Source organism: Phocoena phocoena, chromosome 13 (genome assembly GCF_963924675.1).
Source record: "Phocoena phocoena chromosome 13, mPhoPho1.1, whole genome shotgun sequence".
Lineage (NCBI taxonomy): Eukaryota > Metazoa > Chordata > Mammalia > Artiodactyla > Phocoenidae > Phocoena > Phocoena phocoena.
The window spans coordinates 78,191,123-78,208,257 of record NC_089231.1 but is presented as its reverse complement, the minus strand read 5'-3'; positions in this window follow the sequence as shown (position 1 = coordinate 78,208,257).

Here is a 17,135-nt window from a genome sequence, read left to right as displayed (position 1 = left end):
CCCATCTGAAGGGACCCTGGGCCTTCCAGTAGGAGCAAGGAAGGCACAGGATCACATGTCAAGAGCTTAGAAGAAATCAGACTGAGTTTAAATGAAATCAGGACATGAGAAGATGCGCCAGATGTTAATTACAGGGGGAAATACACTCCCGGTGACAAATGCGCTGTTCTTCTAGGCCTTGCTGCCCTCATTTCCTCTATCGTGGCAATTTCCCTAAGTGCAGCGGGGGCTGGTGAAAAATCTTTATGCCAATAAAATATTTGTAAGCTCCTTTTTTTTTTTTTAATTTGGTAAGCCCACCTGGAACGCTGGCATACATACTGATGAGCTGGAAAATCAAAATGACCACAGAATTCACCTTCCAACAGGGGAAAGGTAAATACTGAGGATTGTTTTCATTAGTCCACAGATCACATGTGAACAGCCTCTGCTGCCAGGGTTTATTGGCCTTCGTGTAGGTCTTTGGATTCGGGGCGGGGGGAGGGGGGCTGCCTCAGTTATAGACAAAATAGATGGCCAGCCCAGTGCCGATTAACCTCCCTTTAATTGATAATTAATTTTAAAACCTATTTACTCTCCCTGGAACAGCTGAGACTTTAAAGAGACCACTGTGAAAACAAATAGAGAATAAAGTCATCTCTCAGGAAATGAAGGGGGCCTCTTGGGGACTGAGAAAGAGCAGACCTCTCGGACAAGCCATTCAATTAAAGGATTCTGAATGTTCATGGAGGTGACAGATAAAGTCATAAGGTGGCAACAGCTGCCTTCTAAGTTTGCTGTCTCTTTACAGAACGGCCTCACTCCCCAGTAGGCTGACCAACTGTCCCCTTGTGCCCGGGACTGAGGGTTTCCCGGGACACAGGATTTTCAGTACTAAAGATGGGACAGCCTCATGCCCTATCTGAGCCCTAAACCCTCTAGATCGATTCTTTCCATTTCCTGCCTCCTTTGGGCTCCAGGCATTTGCCAGTCTCCCCTCCAACCTCTTTGGCAATGCTCTCCATCCCCCCACACCCCATCCTTTAGCCTCATTGCCCTGTAGAACTTATAGAATGTCAAGGTTGCCGCATTGATGGATGTCCACAGTGACTTATCAAATGCGTTCCTTTGGCTACTTGTTCAAAAATAGGTTTATTATTATTTTTATTTGATTATAAAAACAACTAAAACATCCTTACCAACAAAGAATACCTGGGGTGGGGAAGGGATAAATTAGGAGTTTGGGATTAGCAGATACACATCAGTATATATAAAAGAGGTAAACAACTAAGACCGACTGTATAGCACAGGGAACTATATTCAATACCTTGTAATAACCTATAATGGAAAAGAATCTGAAAAAAAAGTATATATATTATATATGTATATATATAACTGAATCACTTTGTTGTACACCTGAAACTGACATAACATTGTAAATCAGCTACCCTTCGATTTAAAATTAATTAATTAAAAAAGAATACCAACAAACTCAGAAAATGCAGAAAAAATAAAGAGAATATAAATATACAGAGACTATAAATAGAGCAAAACAGAGATCACTTGAATCTCAGCTCTTGGGGGAAATACCATAAGTATCTTTGTGCAGACCTGTTTATTTTTCTTTACTTTTTTTAAAATTATTTTTTGTTTTGTTTTGTTTTTTGTTTTTTCGGTACACGGGCCTCTCACTGTTGTGGCCTCTCCCGTTGCGGAGCAACAGGCTCCGGACGCGCAGGCTCAGTGGCCACGGCTCACGGGCGCAGCCGCTCCGCGGCACGTGGGATCCTCCCGGACCGGTGCACGAACCCGCGTCCCCTGCATTGGCAGGCGGACTCTCAACCACTGCGCCACCAGGGAAGCCCAGACCTGTTTATTAATCTTTAAAACAAGGAAGTCTCAAATCTTCTGGTCGTATCCTATTTAATTCATTCACTTTTTAATGGCCTGGGGAAAATATGACTGTGGTTTCCACTGTATCTCCTTCGTGATTATTCTAGATACTCAGAAGAGACCCAGATATGGAGATTCTATTGTTCATAACATCATCTGTAATGGTATATTATAACATCATAACAGAACAGTTAATGGTAAATATCATCATAATCATGACAAAGTGGTATTTTCTACCATTGCTAATGAAAAATGCACTTCGGCTTGTTCAGAATTTAGTCCAAAAAGTGTTTGGGGTGGGGGGGGGGCAGCTAAGAGAATCATTACCTGAATGTGTGAATTTGACTGTGCTCAGGGTGTGAAATGAGATGTCTTGGAGGGCTCACCTTGGCTAATATCTAAACCTATTGACCAGCTCAGTTATTCCTGCAGGGTTTAAATTGGGAAGCTCAAACTCTTCTCTTCCTGGAGATCTCTGAGTTTCACAGGAGGGTCTATGAATCAGCACACAGTAAAAGATCTGTGATTCTGAGTTTGAAACCCCAATTCCCTTGTGAGATGTGGATGTAATGTTTCCTGGTGTCTGGCAGGGGGGTTGGTAAAATACCCACATGCTGTGTGAGTGCAAATGCTCATTACGTACAGCAGCCCTAGTCAGCTTCTATTCAAATAATAGAGTCCTAGGACTCGAAGGGATCCTTAAAGGTTGCCCTGCTTCTGGAAATACTGGACTTATATAATTTTCACTCATTTTTTCACTCATTACTTTCCCTTCCTCCCTCCCTCTCTTCCTTCCTTCCTTCCTTCAAGGCAGCTCTAGTTGACACTATGGATTCCCAAGCTAGTCTATCTAGGTATAAACTCCACTCTCCATTTACTAGCTGTGTGCCCTTGGGCAAATGACCTAACCTTTCTATACTCAATTTTCTCATCTGTGAAATAGGGAGAATAATAGTACCTACATCATAGGGTTAGTTTGAGGATTCAGTGGGTTAATATGTATGTATAGCACAGGTTCTATAACAATTCTAGCTCAGTCAATGCTAATTCATTCGTTCACCTAAGACCTACTGAGTTATTACAATGGAGCAGGGAGTGTGCTAGGTCTGGGGGCCTTGCATTCATGAGAAAACTGATCTCTGCCCTCATAGAGTTTACCATCTAGAGGTAGCCCATAAACAATACAAGTAATACAATAAACAATAACATGACAATAAACAAGTAAACAGGTGAAATAATTACAAATTGGGGTAGATCCTCTGAAGGAATCAACAGTGTGGTCAGATGGAGAATAATGAGGGAGGTGTGCTCTTCAGCTACTGCGTGGTTCAGGCAAGCCTTTTTGAAGAGGTGACATTGACCTGCGATCCATGGGTCAAGCATGGGCGGGGCCGAAGGGAAAACTTGCCTGGCAGAGGGAATCACTGGTGCAGAGTCAGAGCTGGGAAGGTACTTGTGTCAGAGCCAGTGTGGCTGGAGCAGAGCGGGCAAGAGGATGAATGTGGGGTCGGATGAGGTTGGAGAGCTGAGCGAGATCCCGTCACACAGGGGTTCTTGAGGAGGCAAGGGGTGCGATTTGATTTCAGCTTTAAAAAAGCTCATTTTGGCTGTCGCCTGGAGAACAGACTGCAGAGGGGTCTATCAGGCAGTTCTTAGGGTAAACAGCAGAATCCACTCTGGTTTAAGCAGAAAAGAGATTTTTTAAAACGATGTGAGGTCACTCTCAGAGTTATTGGAGAGGACCAGACTTGAAGCTAAGCTTCCAAGAGCAGCCCCCAAAATGATGCCTGCAAAGGGGCCTGTCGCTTAAACCCCTGTGCAGCTGATGCCGGGCGCCACATGCTCCGAGCACGGCTTTCCACCAGGGTCCCACTCGACTGGCAGCCTCTGGGCCACCGCTGCTGCTGTTCTGGCCACAGGCAGTCGGGGGTCTCTGCCATGTACACCAGCAAACCCAGACCTTTGGGACTCACTCCTCATCGTGAGGAGCGGCCGATGCGTGGGTTCTGGGTCACACGCCCACAAGGGGGCCTGGGAATCTGCATTCTATGGTCTAAAACATTGAGCAGCTGGGACTCATGTGAGGGCAATTCTTTAGTCCAAGAGGGCAGCCAAGAACACGTCATATTGCCAGAACACGACAGCAGCCCATGTTGGCAGGGCAGGATACTTGGATCTGGCTGGGAAGCAGTTGCAGTCACAAGGGCAAGAGCCAATGGAGTTGGGACTAGCTCGGTGCCTGGAGCTAGGCAAGGAGCAGCATGTGGTCTTGAGAAGTGATTTGGAGGTCACGGCTGTAGGACTTATTAATGGCTTGGATGTGGGGGAAGAGGGAGGGAAAATTCAAGGATGAATGTTGAGGTGCCGGTCTCTAGTCTATAGATATTTTTTTTTTTTAATTAATTAATTTATTTATTTATTTATGGCTGTGTTGGGTCTTTGTTGCTGTGCACGGGCTTTCTCTAGTTGCGGTGAGCGGGGGGCTACTCTTCATTGCAGTGTGCCGGCTTCTCACTGCGGTGGCCTCTCTCGTTGCGGAGCACAGGCTCTAGGCATGTGGGCTTCAGTAGCTGCGGCACACAGGCTCAGCAGTTGTGGCTCACGGGCTTAGTTGCTCCGTGGCATGTGGGATCTCCCCGGACCAGGGCTCGAACCCGTGTCCCCTGCATTGGCAGGCGGACTCTTAACTACTGCGCCACCAGGGAAGCCCCTATAGATATTTTGACCATATTTTTCTTGTTGCTGGGAGCAACAAGATGGGGTTTTGAAATTAAACAATTCCTGGGAAACTGAGGACATTATCAGATCTATCGGCCTGCTCCTCAGAAGTGGATCTGTTATCCAGAATATTCTTCTGCATCTACTTTCTTTGTATGTTTCAATTTTCTCCAGATACCTTGTGAATGAGTATCTGGAAGGAACTGATAACCTGGGTCATCATGTTAGCTCTTAAACTCCCCCCTCCCCTCCATTGTCTCCTCTAAGTGGGCTTCCAGGTGGTGAAATGGACTGATTTGAGTTTCAGCTCCTCTGTGACAGAAGTGCTAACAGGCTGTGAAACGGTTGAGAGGCAGGCTGAAGGAGGTGGCAGGAGAGACCCCGTCCTTCCTGCAGGAAGTGGGACTCACGGGCTCACCCAGCCTGTGGCCCGTGTCAGGTCCTTTGTACATAACCCTTAATGGGGACGATGGTGCATGGATTTGGTGAGGGCCATGCAAAGCCATCAGCTTGAGGGCTCCTGGGTCTGCCTTTGGCTCATATAGAAACACAGTCCAAAGAGTAACTCAATCCTACACACCATGGGTAAACAGAGTCTGCTTTGCTGCATTGGAGGTTTGAGTCAGTCAAGGATGAGAAAACAAGTTAGACGCAGAGAAAGGACCAGAAATCCCCTAGACTCTAGTGAGTCTGGGCTTGTGTCTTGATGACTTCTCCTCTCAGGGTGTCTGCAGTCTTAAAAAGACCAAAGGAACAGTCAGTGTTGTCCCAGAGTCCTGGGGCTCCAGGGTTGTTCTGGAAACATCTTTGTTACTACCCATTAATTCACACTGTGGAGATGGGTGTCTCCTCCCCTGCCCCCCACCATGAGGGTTGGGCTTGCTTTGGGGTTGGCTTCTCACCAATCTCATGTACATGGTGGCTTTACCACGTCACCTTGACTGGGCTCACCCACGTTTCCCAGAATCCCCATCCCTGTATGTTCCCGATGATTCAGTCAGTCATGCCTATGTGATGAAATCCCAAATCTCTGCACAGAAAAGCCTGGTAGAGCTTCCTCGTTGGTGAAAACATAGCTCTGCCAGAATTCACGTTGATGATGGAACACATAGATGATGCCCTGATTCCCGGGGAGAGGGCAGGGAGGCTCCATGTTCGGGACCCTCCCAAACCTCACCCTACGTGTCTCTTCCTTTGGCTGGTCCTGATCTGTGTCCTTTACAACAAAACCGTAATCATAAGTTTAGCACTTTCCTGAGTTCTGTGAGTTGTTCTAGGGAATATTCAAACCAAAGTGGGTCATGGGAACCCCTTGGTTTTGTGGCCAGACGTGCAGGTGGCCTGGGGACCCCACTTGGGGCTGGTGTCTGAAGTGGGGGCAGGTGTGTCTAGTGGCCCAGGCTTTCTGATTGGCCTCTGGGTGATACACGTGCCTCGTCTGCTAGTGCTCCCTGCCTCCTCTACCCAGGGTATTCTTTGCTATCCACCCAGACCCTCTGCTCTACTCTTTTATCACACACTTGTCGTTTTCCGGTTCCCTGGGTGTCAGAGAAGGAATGATGCCAGTCAATGCTACAAACACTAAATGGGTGAATATTGCAATGGCGTTCCAAAAAAAGGACAAAGCCTTGGCAGATCGGGGCAGGCTGGAAGAAATGCAGCATTTATCGGCTTCAGAAGCTTGGGAGAGATTTCTATGACTAGAGATTGGTTGAGGTCTCAGCAAGAACCTTTCCTTCCTGAGAATTTTTCTGATACTTGCTACCCAAACCATACAACCCTGGAATTGTATGCAATTTTCCTCCTTGTTTGATTTCCCCTTGTTTTTAAAGATCTTTCTTCACTAGACTGTCAGAGCAATAATAGCAGCTACCATTTGTAAAGAACCCACTCTGTGCCAGGCACTTGCCATACATTATCCCTAAAGCTTGCAGTCCACAAGTTCGGATTATTAGCTGCACTTTGCAGATGGGAAAACTGAGGCTTATAACGCCACATGCTTTGGGCACAGGACCGTACAAACAAGTATAAATGGCAGAGCTGTGATCCGAACCCAGATCTCTCTGGCTCTGAAGTCTGTGCTTTGCCCTCACCTCCATCTAAGCTCTTTTAGTCTAGGGAGACACCTCTGCGTCTCTGGCACACAGCACCAGGTCTGGCAAGAGTTGCTTTACCTTTTTTGAAAAATAACTATATTTTGAAAAAAAAAAAAAAAGAGTTGCTTTACCTTGTATTTGGTGAATTCTTCTGCCCCACCATCTCCACCTCCTTAACTGGCCCCTTTTCTTCCCCGACACAGGGAGGTGGGGGAGGAGTGGGGGAGAAAGGCTTCCCTGGCCTGCCCCTGCTTGGAGCAGATCGCTGGGTATTTTTAGCAGCCTGGGAGGACTGCTAGTCAGAGGGGCTCAGGTTTTCAACTTACCTTGTCAGCCCTGCTTCCTGAGTCCCCCACGAAAGGTTTACGGTCAACTCGGAGCAGGTTTGCTGATGCAGCCACAATCCAGCACTCGGAGAGCCCCAGCGCGGATTTCTTGCCCATCTCTATCCTGTAACAGAAGACTTTTCAATCGAGTAGGTTCGTCTCATGCACAACATTAGTTTTTAAATAGCTCTAGCCCAGCTCTGAGGATGGCACGAGGCCTCACACAGGGACTTGTACTCGAAGTCATGGAAATAGATTTATTTTGCTTTCCCCTTTCTCCCTCTTTGAGAAATACTCACGCAGGAGTATTTCTCGAATGTCAGGAAAAAGACTCGCTCTGCAGTGAAGACAAAGAGTGGTGTATTGTGTTTGTAGAGAGAGGAGAGCTCCGTTTGGGCTCACCCGCAGGCTTCTCAGGACTAGATAATGAGGGGCTTCCTTAGCACTTGACCCCGGGGGTGTGAGCTGGAAACTTGCAGCAGTGGTGATCTTCCTGGAATTTCAACACTGGACGCGGGGTTGGCAGAGAGGTGTCGCTTTGCCAGTTTCAGTGTAATGGGAAAGATGAGGCGTACCTGGGTGTGACTGAGCCCTACAGACAGCATGAAATCACAGCCTGAGCCTGTTCGTGGACAGAACGGCTGACCTGCAGAGATCAACGCATAACCTCATGCATCATCATTTTGTACCTACTCAGGTGTGTCTACAGGATGAAGTCCTAGAAGTGGGGTTGCTGAGTGGCAGAATGTGTGTTAGTTTCCTTTGGCTGCTTAGCCACAAACGAGTGGCTCAGGACAACACAGAATGTATTCTCTCACAGTCCTGGGGGTCAGAAGTCCAAAATCAATTTCATCAGGCTAAAATTAAGGTGTTGGCAGGTCAGATTCCTTCTGCAGACTCCAGAAAAATCATTTCCTTGCCTTTTTCAGCTTCTGGTGGCCACCTGTCTTCCTTGGCTTGTGGCCCCTTCCTCCATTTCCAAAGGACACTAATCTCTGCTCTGTCAGCACATCACCTCCTCCTCTCTGATCTCCTCCCTCCCTCTTATAAGGACCCCTATGATTACATCAGACCCACCTGGATAACCTAGAATAATTTCCCCATCTCGGAATTCCTAACTTAATCTTAAATCCTTTTCGCCACATAAGGTAACACACGTTCTGGGGATTACAATGTGGACCCTAGCGTTCAGCCTCAAAGGGTCTGTACTTTTATACTCTTGACAAAATGTAAATTGCTCTCCATAAATGTGGTAACAATTTACCTCCTCACCATCACTATAAAGGCAAAACTATTTCTTATACCTTACCAGCACAGCTTTCTCAAACTGATCTTTGCAAATGTGATGATAAAAAGTCATACCCATTGTGGTTTTAATTAGCATGTATCTTATGAGTGAGATAGAGAATACATTTATATGTTGAAGAGCCATTGTATTTCACCTTTGGTCCTCTGTCTTGTCACATCTTTTGCCCATCTTCCTTTGGGTTGTTGGCCTTTTTGGCCTTTGAGTTGAATTGCAAATGGTATTGTTATTATTAACCCCGTTTTACAGGTGAGGAGGTTGAAGCACAGAAACCTTAAAACAGTTTACTCAAGTCTGCGGGATGGTAAATGGCAGGGTGAGCATTGAAACCATCCTTGACTTTGAACTTTATCTATGTTGCAGTCTTCTCAGCTGGCAGCTAAGTGTAGATTATTTCTCTGTCAAAGCACACATTAGGGATAACAAACAAATGACAAACAAAAAACAAGAAAAACAAAAAAGAGGTTTCCCTTTTGCTGGATGGCGCTATTGCAGTTTTCCAAGAGCTTTTATTTTTATTACCTCATTTTTACCTTCCTAGATATTATCATCACATTTTATAGGTGAGGAAACTGAGGCTCATAGAGACTTAGGAGCCTGGCCTCAGCCAAATGACTGATGGGTATAAATCTAAGTTCAGAACCTGCTCTTAGCCCAGCACCTTTGTGCTATGCCATCAGCCATTTGTGGTTTAAGGCTTTCGTATACCACCTTCAAATTTTGTTACCCCAAGTCCAACTATATAATCACTTCTTTACTATCATTTTAAAATTGACTCGTTCTCTAAAAATGTATCCCCATTCTAATCAGTAACAGTCTGATGTGCCCTATTTGTTCCTAATTCCACATATCTAAGAATTTCCGTGTCCCACCTAAAACCCTCTCCTTGTTTCCCATAAGTGGTGAAAATATTGCACATTTTGGAAACACTGCATTACATTCATAAGACCTCATGGAAGATGATAGACCCTTGCAACCATTGCCCTTTATTAAGCACCTACTAAATGTCAGATGCTTCATTTAGTCCCTATAGCAACCCTAAGAGACTAGGTTTTCTCAGTTCATGGAACAGGAAGTGGAGGCTCAGAGAGGTTAGTTGACTTACCCAAGGTCACACCACCAGCAAGTGGCAGAGCTGGGATTTGAGCCCAGGTCTTTCCGACTCAGAAGTCCATGCATTTACCCCAGACCTGCACTGCCCCAGGTCCCCGCAGCCTGGGCTCTGGTTTGCTGATTGCAAAGTCTGTCCCCAGTTGATGATCGCTGGCCAGGACCTCAGTCATCTCTGTAAGCTCTTTCACTGTGCACAGTTAGGATTTCTGAGGCAGCCCACCAAATGATTAAAGGGCCTTACTGGTATGCCCTCAATTGTTTTATGGGCATAACACCTCCACGAGGTGGGCAAAAACAATGAACCCATTTACAAGTGAGTAAAGTTGGAGAGGTTACATGATTCCCTAAAGTCACCCAGTAAGTGAGCTGCAGAGCCAAGAATAATAAATAATATTATTTCAGGAGACTCAAACTCAGTGAACCTAAGAGCTTCCCAGGGCCCCGTGCTACTCAGGTCATCAGAAGGTGTTTCCCGGCCCTGACCCTTCAGAAGCAACGCTTCCTCACCAGTGCAGAGGTCAGGGTGCAGTGCTTACGTCTGGGAGTTATTCAGACTGTCCATGTGAGCTCAGACCACCCAGAGCATTTTCTCACCGTTATTCCTTTCAGATCATAGCTAGCGTATGTTTTCCATCAAGAGAACGGCACTATGTATTTTGTAGTGGTAAAAGTAATACAGATTTTATTTAGTGGAACACTCCCAGGGTTACTGTGAAGATGAATGAATTGGCATTCCCAAAGCACTTTTGAATCCGAGACAGGCTGAAGCAGAGGGCAATTCTGTTGTTGTTCATCCCAACAATAGTACAGGCAGACCCCAGAGATATTGCGGGTTTGCTTCCAGACCACCGCAGTAAAGCAAATCACATGAATTGTTTTGTTTCCCAGTGCATATAAAAGTTATGTTTACACTATACTGTGGTCTGTTAAGTGTATACTAGCATTATGTCTTAAAACAATGTACATACCTTAAGTTAAAAATCCTTTGTTACTCAAAAATGCTAACCATCATCTGAGCCTTCATCAAAGGTCACCGATCACAGATCACTGTAACAAATATAATAATAATGAAAAAGTCTGAAATATTTCGAGAATTACCAAAATGTGACACAGAGACCGGAGGTGAGCAAATGCTGTTGAAAAAATGGTGCCGATAGACTTGCTTGACGCAGGGTTGCCACAAACCTTCCATTTGTAAAAAATGCAGTATCTGCAAAGCATAATAAAATGAGGTATGCCTTTAATTGATTGGCGGGGCCCGGGTGGGGGTGGAGGGAGTATTTCCTTGATAACCTTTTGATTCTGCTATGAAAAACTGGTTGAACAAAAGGTTGTTATTCCCATGGGTATAAAGATAATTCATAGCTTCTGATCGTCACTTCAGCCATTTCCCTGGTATTCTTAGCTATAGTTTTTCAGATTCTAGTGGCCGACGTGACTGACACAGCAGAGTAAATTCCTTTGGGCTTACTTCTAGACGGCAAACTATCAGAAGGATGCTGTATATCCGAGACACAGCTGGTTTGCTTTTTCAGACTTCGGGAGTTAAAAACTTATGTCCACACAAAACCCTGCACGCAGATGTTTATAGCAGCTTTATTCATAATTGCCAAAAGTTGGAAGCAACCAAGATGCCCTTCACGAGGTGAATGGATAAATAAGCTGTGGTCCATCCAGACAGTGGTCTATTAATAGCACTAAAAAGAAATGAGCTATCAAACTATGAAAAGGCATGGAGGAAAATTAAATGCATATTAGTAAGTGAAAGAAGGCAATCTGAAAAGGCTACATACTGTATGATTCCAACTATATGACATTCTGGAAAAGGCAGAGCTGAGGAGATGGTGAAAAGATAGTGGCTGCCAGCGGTTGGGTGGGAGCAGGGAAGAACAGGCAGAGTGCAGAGGACTTTTAGGGCAGTGACACTGTTCTGTTTGATACACGTATGGCTGAAGCATGTCGTTACACATTAGTCAGAACCCATAGAACGTACAACACCAAGACTGAACCTGAATGTAAACTATGACTTTGGGTGATTGTGATGTGTCAGTGTAGGTTCATCGATTGTACTGTAACAGATGTACCACTCTGCTGGGGGATGTTGAGAATGAGGGAAGCTGCACATGTGTGGGTATGTAGGAGGTATATGGGAACTCTCTGTACTTGCTGTTTAACATCGCTGTGAACCTAAAACTGCTCCAAAAATTAAAGGCTATTAAAAACAACACACACAAAAAACTTAGAGTATGTCTCCTGGAGATTTCCAGTTTATACATGGGAAAGCTGAGGGTAGACTTGGGCATGCAGTAGGCATCTGATTCCAGATCTGCTGACCTTGAGGTCGTTGTCCTTTCCACCATGCTCTATCTGCCAAGGAAAATGTCAGCATCACCCCATCCGTGACCTGGTTGCCCACACTCAGAATGGAAGCCGCAAACACTAGCGTCTGTGGCCCCCATGAGCCACCCTCCCCAGAACCTCTTCCTCAAGCATTCTTGCTGTTGAAGCCAGACTGTGGCAATGGCCTCTCAATGGCAGTGGTGCCTGTTGGCCTGGATGGTAGTTGAAATCTTGTGTGCACACTGACTGGGCATTAGGGGGTGTTTATGTTATGCCTTGAGCAAAGGAAGGCATTACTCACACCAGCATCTGCTCCCAAGAAGTCTGAGAAGCTCACTTATTCAGCAGAGCACGATGGAAAAATGCAACCCCGAGCCAAAGGTCATCCTTTGGCTTGTTTGAATGTGGGGAACCAGGAGTCCTAACCCTTTCCTTTCATTGGCCCCAACTGTTGCTTGAAACTCTTCAATCTTAACTTGAACTCTGTAAATACTTCCAGTTTTTAAAAAAGTATATAAAACTAACTTTTTTTTTTTTTAGTAAAAAACTTTATACCAGGACAGTTTGCCTCTTATATCTTTGAATGGATTAAGTTTCAATTTATAAAGTCAGATTAAAATGGGGGAGCCAGATTCCCACTCGCACAGGGTGTTTACTCTGCTCCTGGAAGCCTCAGGAGGAGGTCTGGCCCCTTAGCCATTTCCTCTGACCAGCAGCTGATTCCTTTGATATCCCATCTTGTGTCCTGTCCAAAATAAATGATGGGAGCGATTCAGGCTCCAGTAGCATGGAGAGACCGTCTGCTGGTGCCATCTGATTCCTCAGCAGGCGGAGCTGCACAGCCCTGGGATGCAGTGGCCACCGAAGCGGATTTGTCGGCTGTGGGTTGGGGGATACCACCTTGCCCTTCACACAGGAAAACAGCCTACGAAGAGGGAGCGCTCTGCATAGTCTCAGGTTCCAGGCACTGGAACTTGTGCCAAGAGCTCTCCTGGACCTTTGATCCTACAGGAAGCTGCCTCCTGTGTGATGGATCGCCACCAAGTTGCTGTGTGACCTTGGGCAAGGCACTTCCCCTCTCTGAGAATAATTTTCCTCATATGTAAAAGAAAAGAGCATCATCATAATAATAGTTAACGAGTATATCCTAGGCACTCTCTTAATACTCCCCTCCCAGAGGTCCTCTGTGATTGACATTATCATCCTTATTTTGCAGACTAGGGATTGTGACTGAAAGAGGTTTGCCCACAGTCACAGAGCTGGTAACTGACACAGCCAGAATCTGGGCTCAATCCATCCGACTCCAGAGCCTACGCCATTAACCTCCCACGATACGATTTCAAACACCTTCCGCACGGTCTCTGCGAATCCTCAAAGCAACCATAAGAGGCTGATGCTATCATTACCCATGTTTTATAGGCGAGCAAAGGTCTCGTAACATCTTTTCCACCTGTGAAAAAACTATTATTTTTAAGTTCAAGAGGCCGATGACAGAAACATGAGTTTAGGAAGGTCAGTGCTCAGACTTCCTGTTGGCGGAGGAGAAGGGACAGAGGGCATAGAGTGAAGGGTAAATGAGAGGAGAGAAAGTGGCTCCTCAGCCAGGTCTGCAAAGCCCTTTCCAAGGGACCCCTGAGCGCTCCCAAATCATTGATTGCAACAACCGTGGGAGGTAGGTGCTGTCACCACCCACTTTTTACAAAGGAGGATGGGGAGAGAGAAAGAAGATGCCCCAGGTTACAGAGCTCTTATGTGGAGCCGTGGGGCTTGAGCCCAGGCCCCCCTGATTCCAAAGACCGAACTCTTGAGCTCTTTGCCATCCATCCTGCCTCCTGACACTGACCCTTGACCCTCTACTCTGTCCACCCGAGCCCTCCAGATTCTATAAACGCCCCATATACTTTCCAACACCTGTGCCTTTCACTGTGCAGGTTCCTCTGTCCAGAACGCCCCTTCTCCCTTTTGTCTGTTGGCCAGATTCCTTCACAGTTTTCTGATCAAGCCAGCTCTGGGCTTAACTCTTCTGAAGTCTTTCCTGAGACCCCTGGCAGATGGCACACCTCTCCATCTGTGTCCCCTGAGCTCTGTCATGGAAATGAGAGTATTGGATGATGACGGTGGCTGTAATAATAATCATTGTTGTCGTAAAAACTGCAGCCTTTCTTGAGTCCTTACTGTGTGCCAGGCCGGGTGCTCAACATTCACACATACCTCATTCAATGTGTTCCCATCACCTCTGTCTTTCTGAAGAGGAAACTGGGGCTCAAAGGAGTTAAGTACCTTTCCAAAGACCCCTCAACTAGTACACGCCTGCACCTGTGCTGCCGTCAGCAGTAGGAGATGTGATGATGGAAACGAGACTGGAAGGATGCAAGGAATACGCCACAAGCCAAGGAACATGGGCAGCCTCCAGAAGTGGAAAAAGGCAAGGAAACCCATCTCCCCTGAAGCCTCCAGAAGGAACCAGCCCTGCTGACACGTTGATTTCAGGCTTCAGGCATCCAGAACATAAACTTGTGTTGCTATAAGCCACTAGATTTGTGGCATATGTTATAGTAGCAAGAGGAGACTCATAAGGCAGAAATGCTTTTCAAGAGAGGAGCTGACATTCTGTGGTCAGCACCTCAGCCAGGGCCCTGCTTACAGAAAAACATGCTTGTTCAATGAAGATGTGCCGGCTGGGTGTTATCCATGAGCAGGACTGTCAAAAGATTTCAGTCCACCTCCCCACCCCCTACCCCCATCTGGAATGTTGGCTTTTAAACCCAGATCTCTGGAGTTCAGCCTGGCCTTTCTGTCCACCGTTCCGGGAGAACAAGCACATCACCCCCACCCCCTCTACCCATACTGTTCGAATGAATGGTTCTTTTCTATCTGTATAAGGGATTATTGTTCTAATTATTTGTGCATCTCTATGGAAACATTCCTTAAAAATACTATATGTCAACTTGAATTTTCCACCAGCAACGTCTTTGGAACATCTGTCTGACCATGGACTTGGTTTACATTGAGGGAGGAGGTACTTCCCTTTCGCCCTCGCATCAGTGGTAGATAAAGCAATGGAAAAGCCTCTGGGCGTCAGGAAACCTGAGCTCTGTCCAGCCCAGGCCTACCCTTAACTTTCTCTGTGACCTTGGACAAGTCACTTCACCCCAAATCCGAGTACTTCAACTTTACTTCCTTACTTGTAAAGTGTGTTGAACTGAATAATCAAGAATACGCCTTTCTGTTCTAAGATTGTATGCTTCTATATCCTCTGCCAGTCAGAAACAATGCTTTTCTACCTACCAGCCAGCCTTGTTGTCCATCACTGTCCCTTTGCACTCTGTGTCCAGGGATTACAAAGCTATTTACATTTTTCTGAATGTAGAGTAATAATACTAGTAATAATAATACCAATACCTGCTTCCCGTTTGTCGCTACTCTGCTAAGCACTTTATATGCATTATCTCATTTAATCACCACTGCCCCAAGGGTACATGTTTTTTCCCCTCTTTTATGTATGAGTAAAATTAGGCTCAGAGAAATTAAGTAATTTTCCTGTGGTCACACAGTAAGTGGCAGAGCTGGCATTTAAGTGAGCTGTCTGTTTTCAGAGCCAGCAGCACTCTTAACCACTTGTTCATAGACTACGAGGAACATGGTTAGGGCCCCATCAGCATTTGCAGAATGTTTGAATGAATGAACCTGAAAATCATTCCAAGAAGCAAAACAGTTATCACATTTCCCTGCTTGGGGCTGAAGGTACTTCTTAGAGCAGCTAGCCTCCAGCCAAGCTTCCTGGGGGCACATGTAGGAGGTTCCTGGTTGGTTTACGGCATGCCCTGCCTTGGAGGTCAGACCCGCAGGAAAATGGCAAGGTCTGAAGCACAGGTTTGGATTGTCCCTTCGAAGCCAGAAACCCCAGGGGGAGGGTGTCCCAAAAGAATGCATTTTATTGCTTTTGCCTCAGCTATTCATTTACAGCATGAATTTCTCAGGCTCACTCCAAACTTGTGTTCTTAACCATGGAATTGGGTTAGTTATATAGAGAGAGACAACTTTATTCTGGAGTAGACCTGGAAAGAGTTTTAAGCCAGCCCTTGGCTCCCTGCCTTTTAGCCCAGCTGCTCCTGTCAGCAGCCCCTACCTGGTTTCTGAGTGAGAAGTCCAGGCAGGAATTCTTGGAGGCTGTAATGAAGAATGAGCTTGCTTCCCTTATTCATTTCCCCTTCTGTGGCTAGTTAGGAAGCAAAGAGAAAACCTGAGCATTTCCCCCCTGTACATCCCAGAAAGTCTTTTCACAGAAGATCTTTGCTTAGAAGATCTAATTCTGTTTAACAGAAGACCAGTCGTAGGTTCCTTCTAGGGCTGCCATGTTTAGTGGTCTGGGTCGTTTCCGGAAGGACACAGAGAAATGCCTCTTTAGAGGGGCTATGCTAGCCTCTTAGAAGAGGTTCATCTTTTTGACCTTTTTTGAGAGCTTGCTGTGTACATGCTAATCACTTAGAACAGGAGTTCTCAGTGGGGGAGGCTTTGCCCCCAGGGGACAGTTGGCAATGTCTGGAGACATTTTTGGTTGTCACAACTGGGTGTTTGTGTAGGGGTGCCACTGTCATCTGGTGGGGAGGGCCCGGGGATGCTGCTCAACATGCTACAATGCACAGGGCAGCCCTCACCACAAAGAATCGTCTGGCCCCAAATGTCTTTAGTGCTGAGGCTGAGGACCCCTAGCTTGGAGAAGACAGAGTGTGTTCTTCAAGGCAGGGGTCAGGGAAGGCCTCTGGAGAGGGACATTTGAGCAGAGACACAGAGGAGTAAAGGAAATCTGTGAGCAGAGTGGGGGCACACTGCCTGGTGGGACTGGGGGTTTCAGTGTAAGTGCGAGGGAGCCTGGGGGTTCCCAGCAGGACGGTGAGATGCTCTCACCCTGTGCTGGTGGGAGTTGGAGGTACTTAGCAGGAAACACATGGAATTTGTAGTATCATCAGAATACGAATACAAGTACACATTATATTTAAGTCTGGAGACTGATAGTGGCAGTAAGTCTATAGGTGCCTACAGCCATTTCCAAATAGTTTTGGGGATTCCATTCAGTCTTTGCGCACCTCTTAGCCATTTGTTCAATAAATACTACTTAGCACCTATCAAGTACTAAGACTAGGGTAGGCACGGAGGCTTCGAAGATGCACCACAGGCAAGAAGGAGGAGAAAACCCAAGTTCTGGAGTCCAGTAGGTTGCCTCCTGCCACTCACCAGCTGTGTGACCTTGGATAGGACATTTCTTTACCTCTCTGAGCTACAGGTACATCGTCTGAACACTGGAGGGAGTTGATAATGTCATCGACCTTCTGGCATTTTTGGGAGTGGGTAAGTCACTTAGCA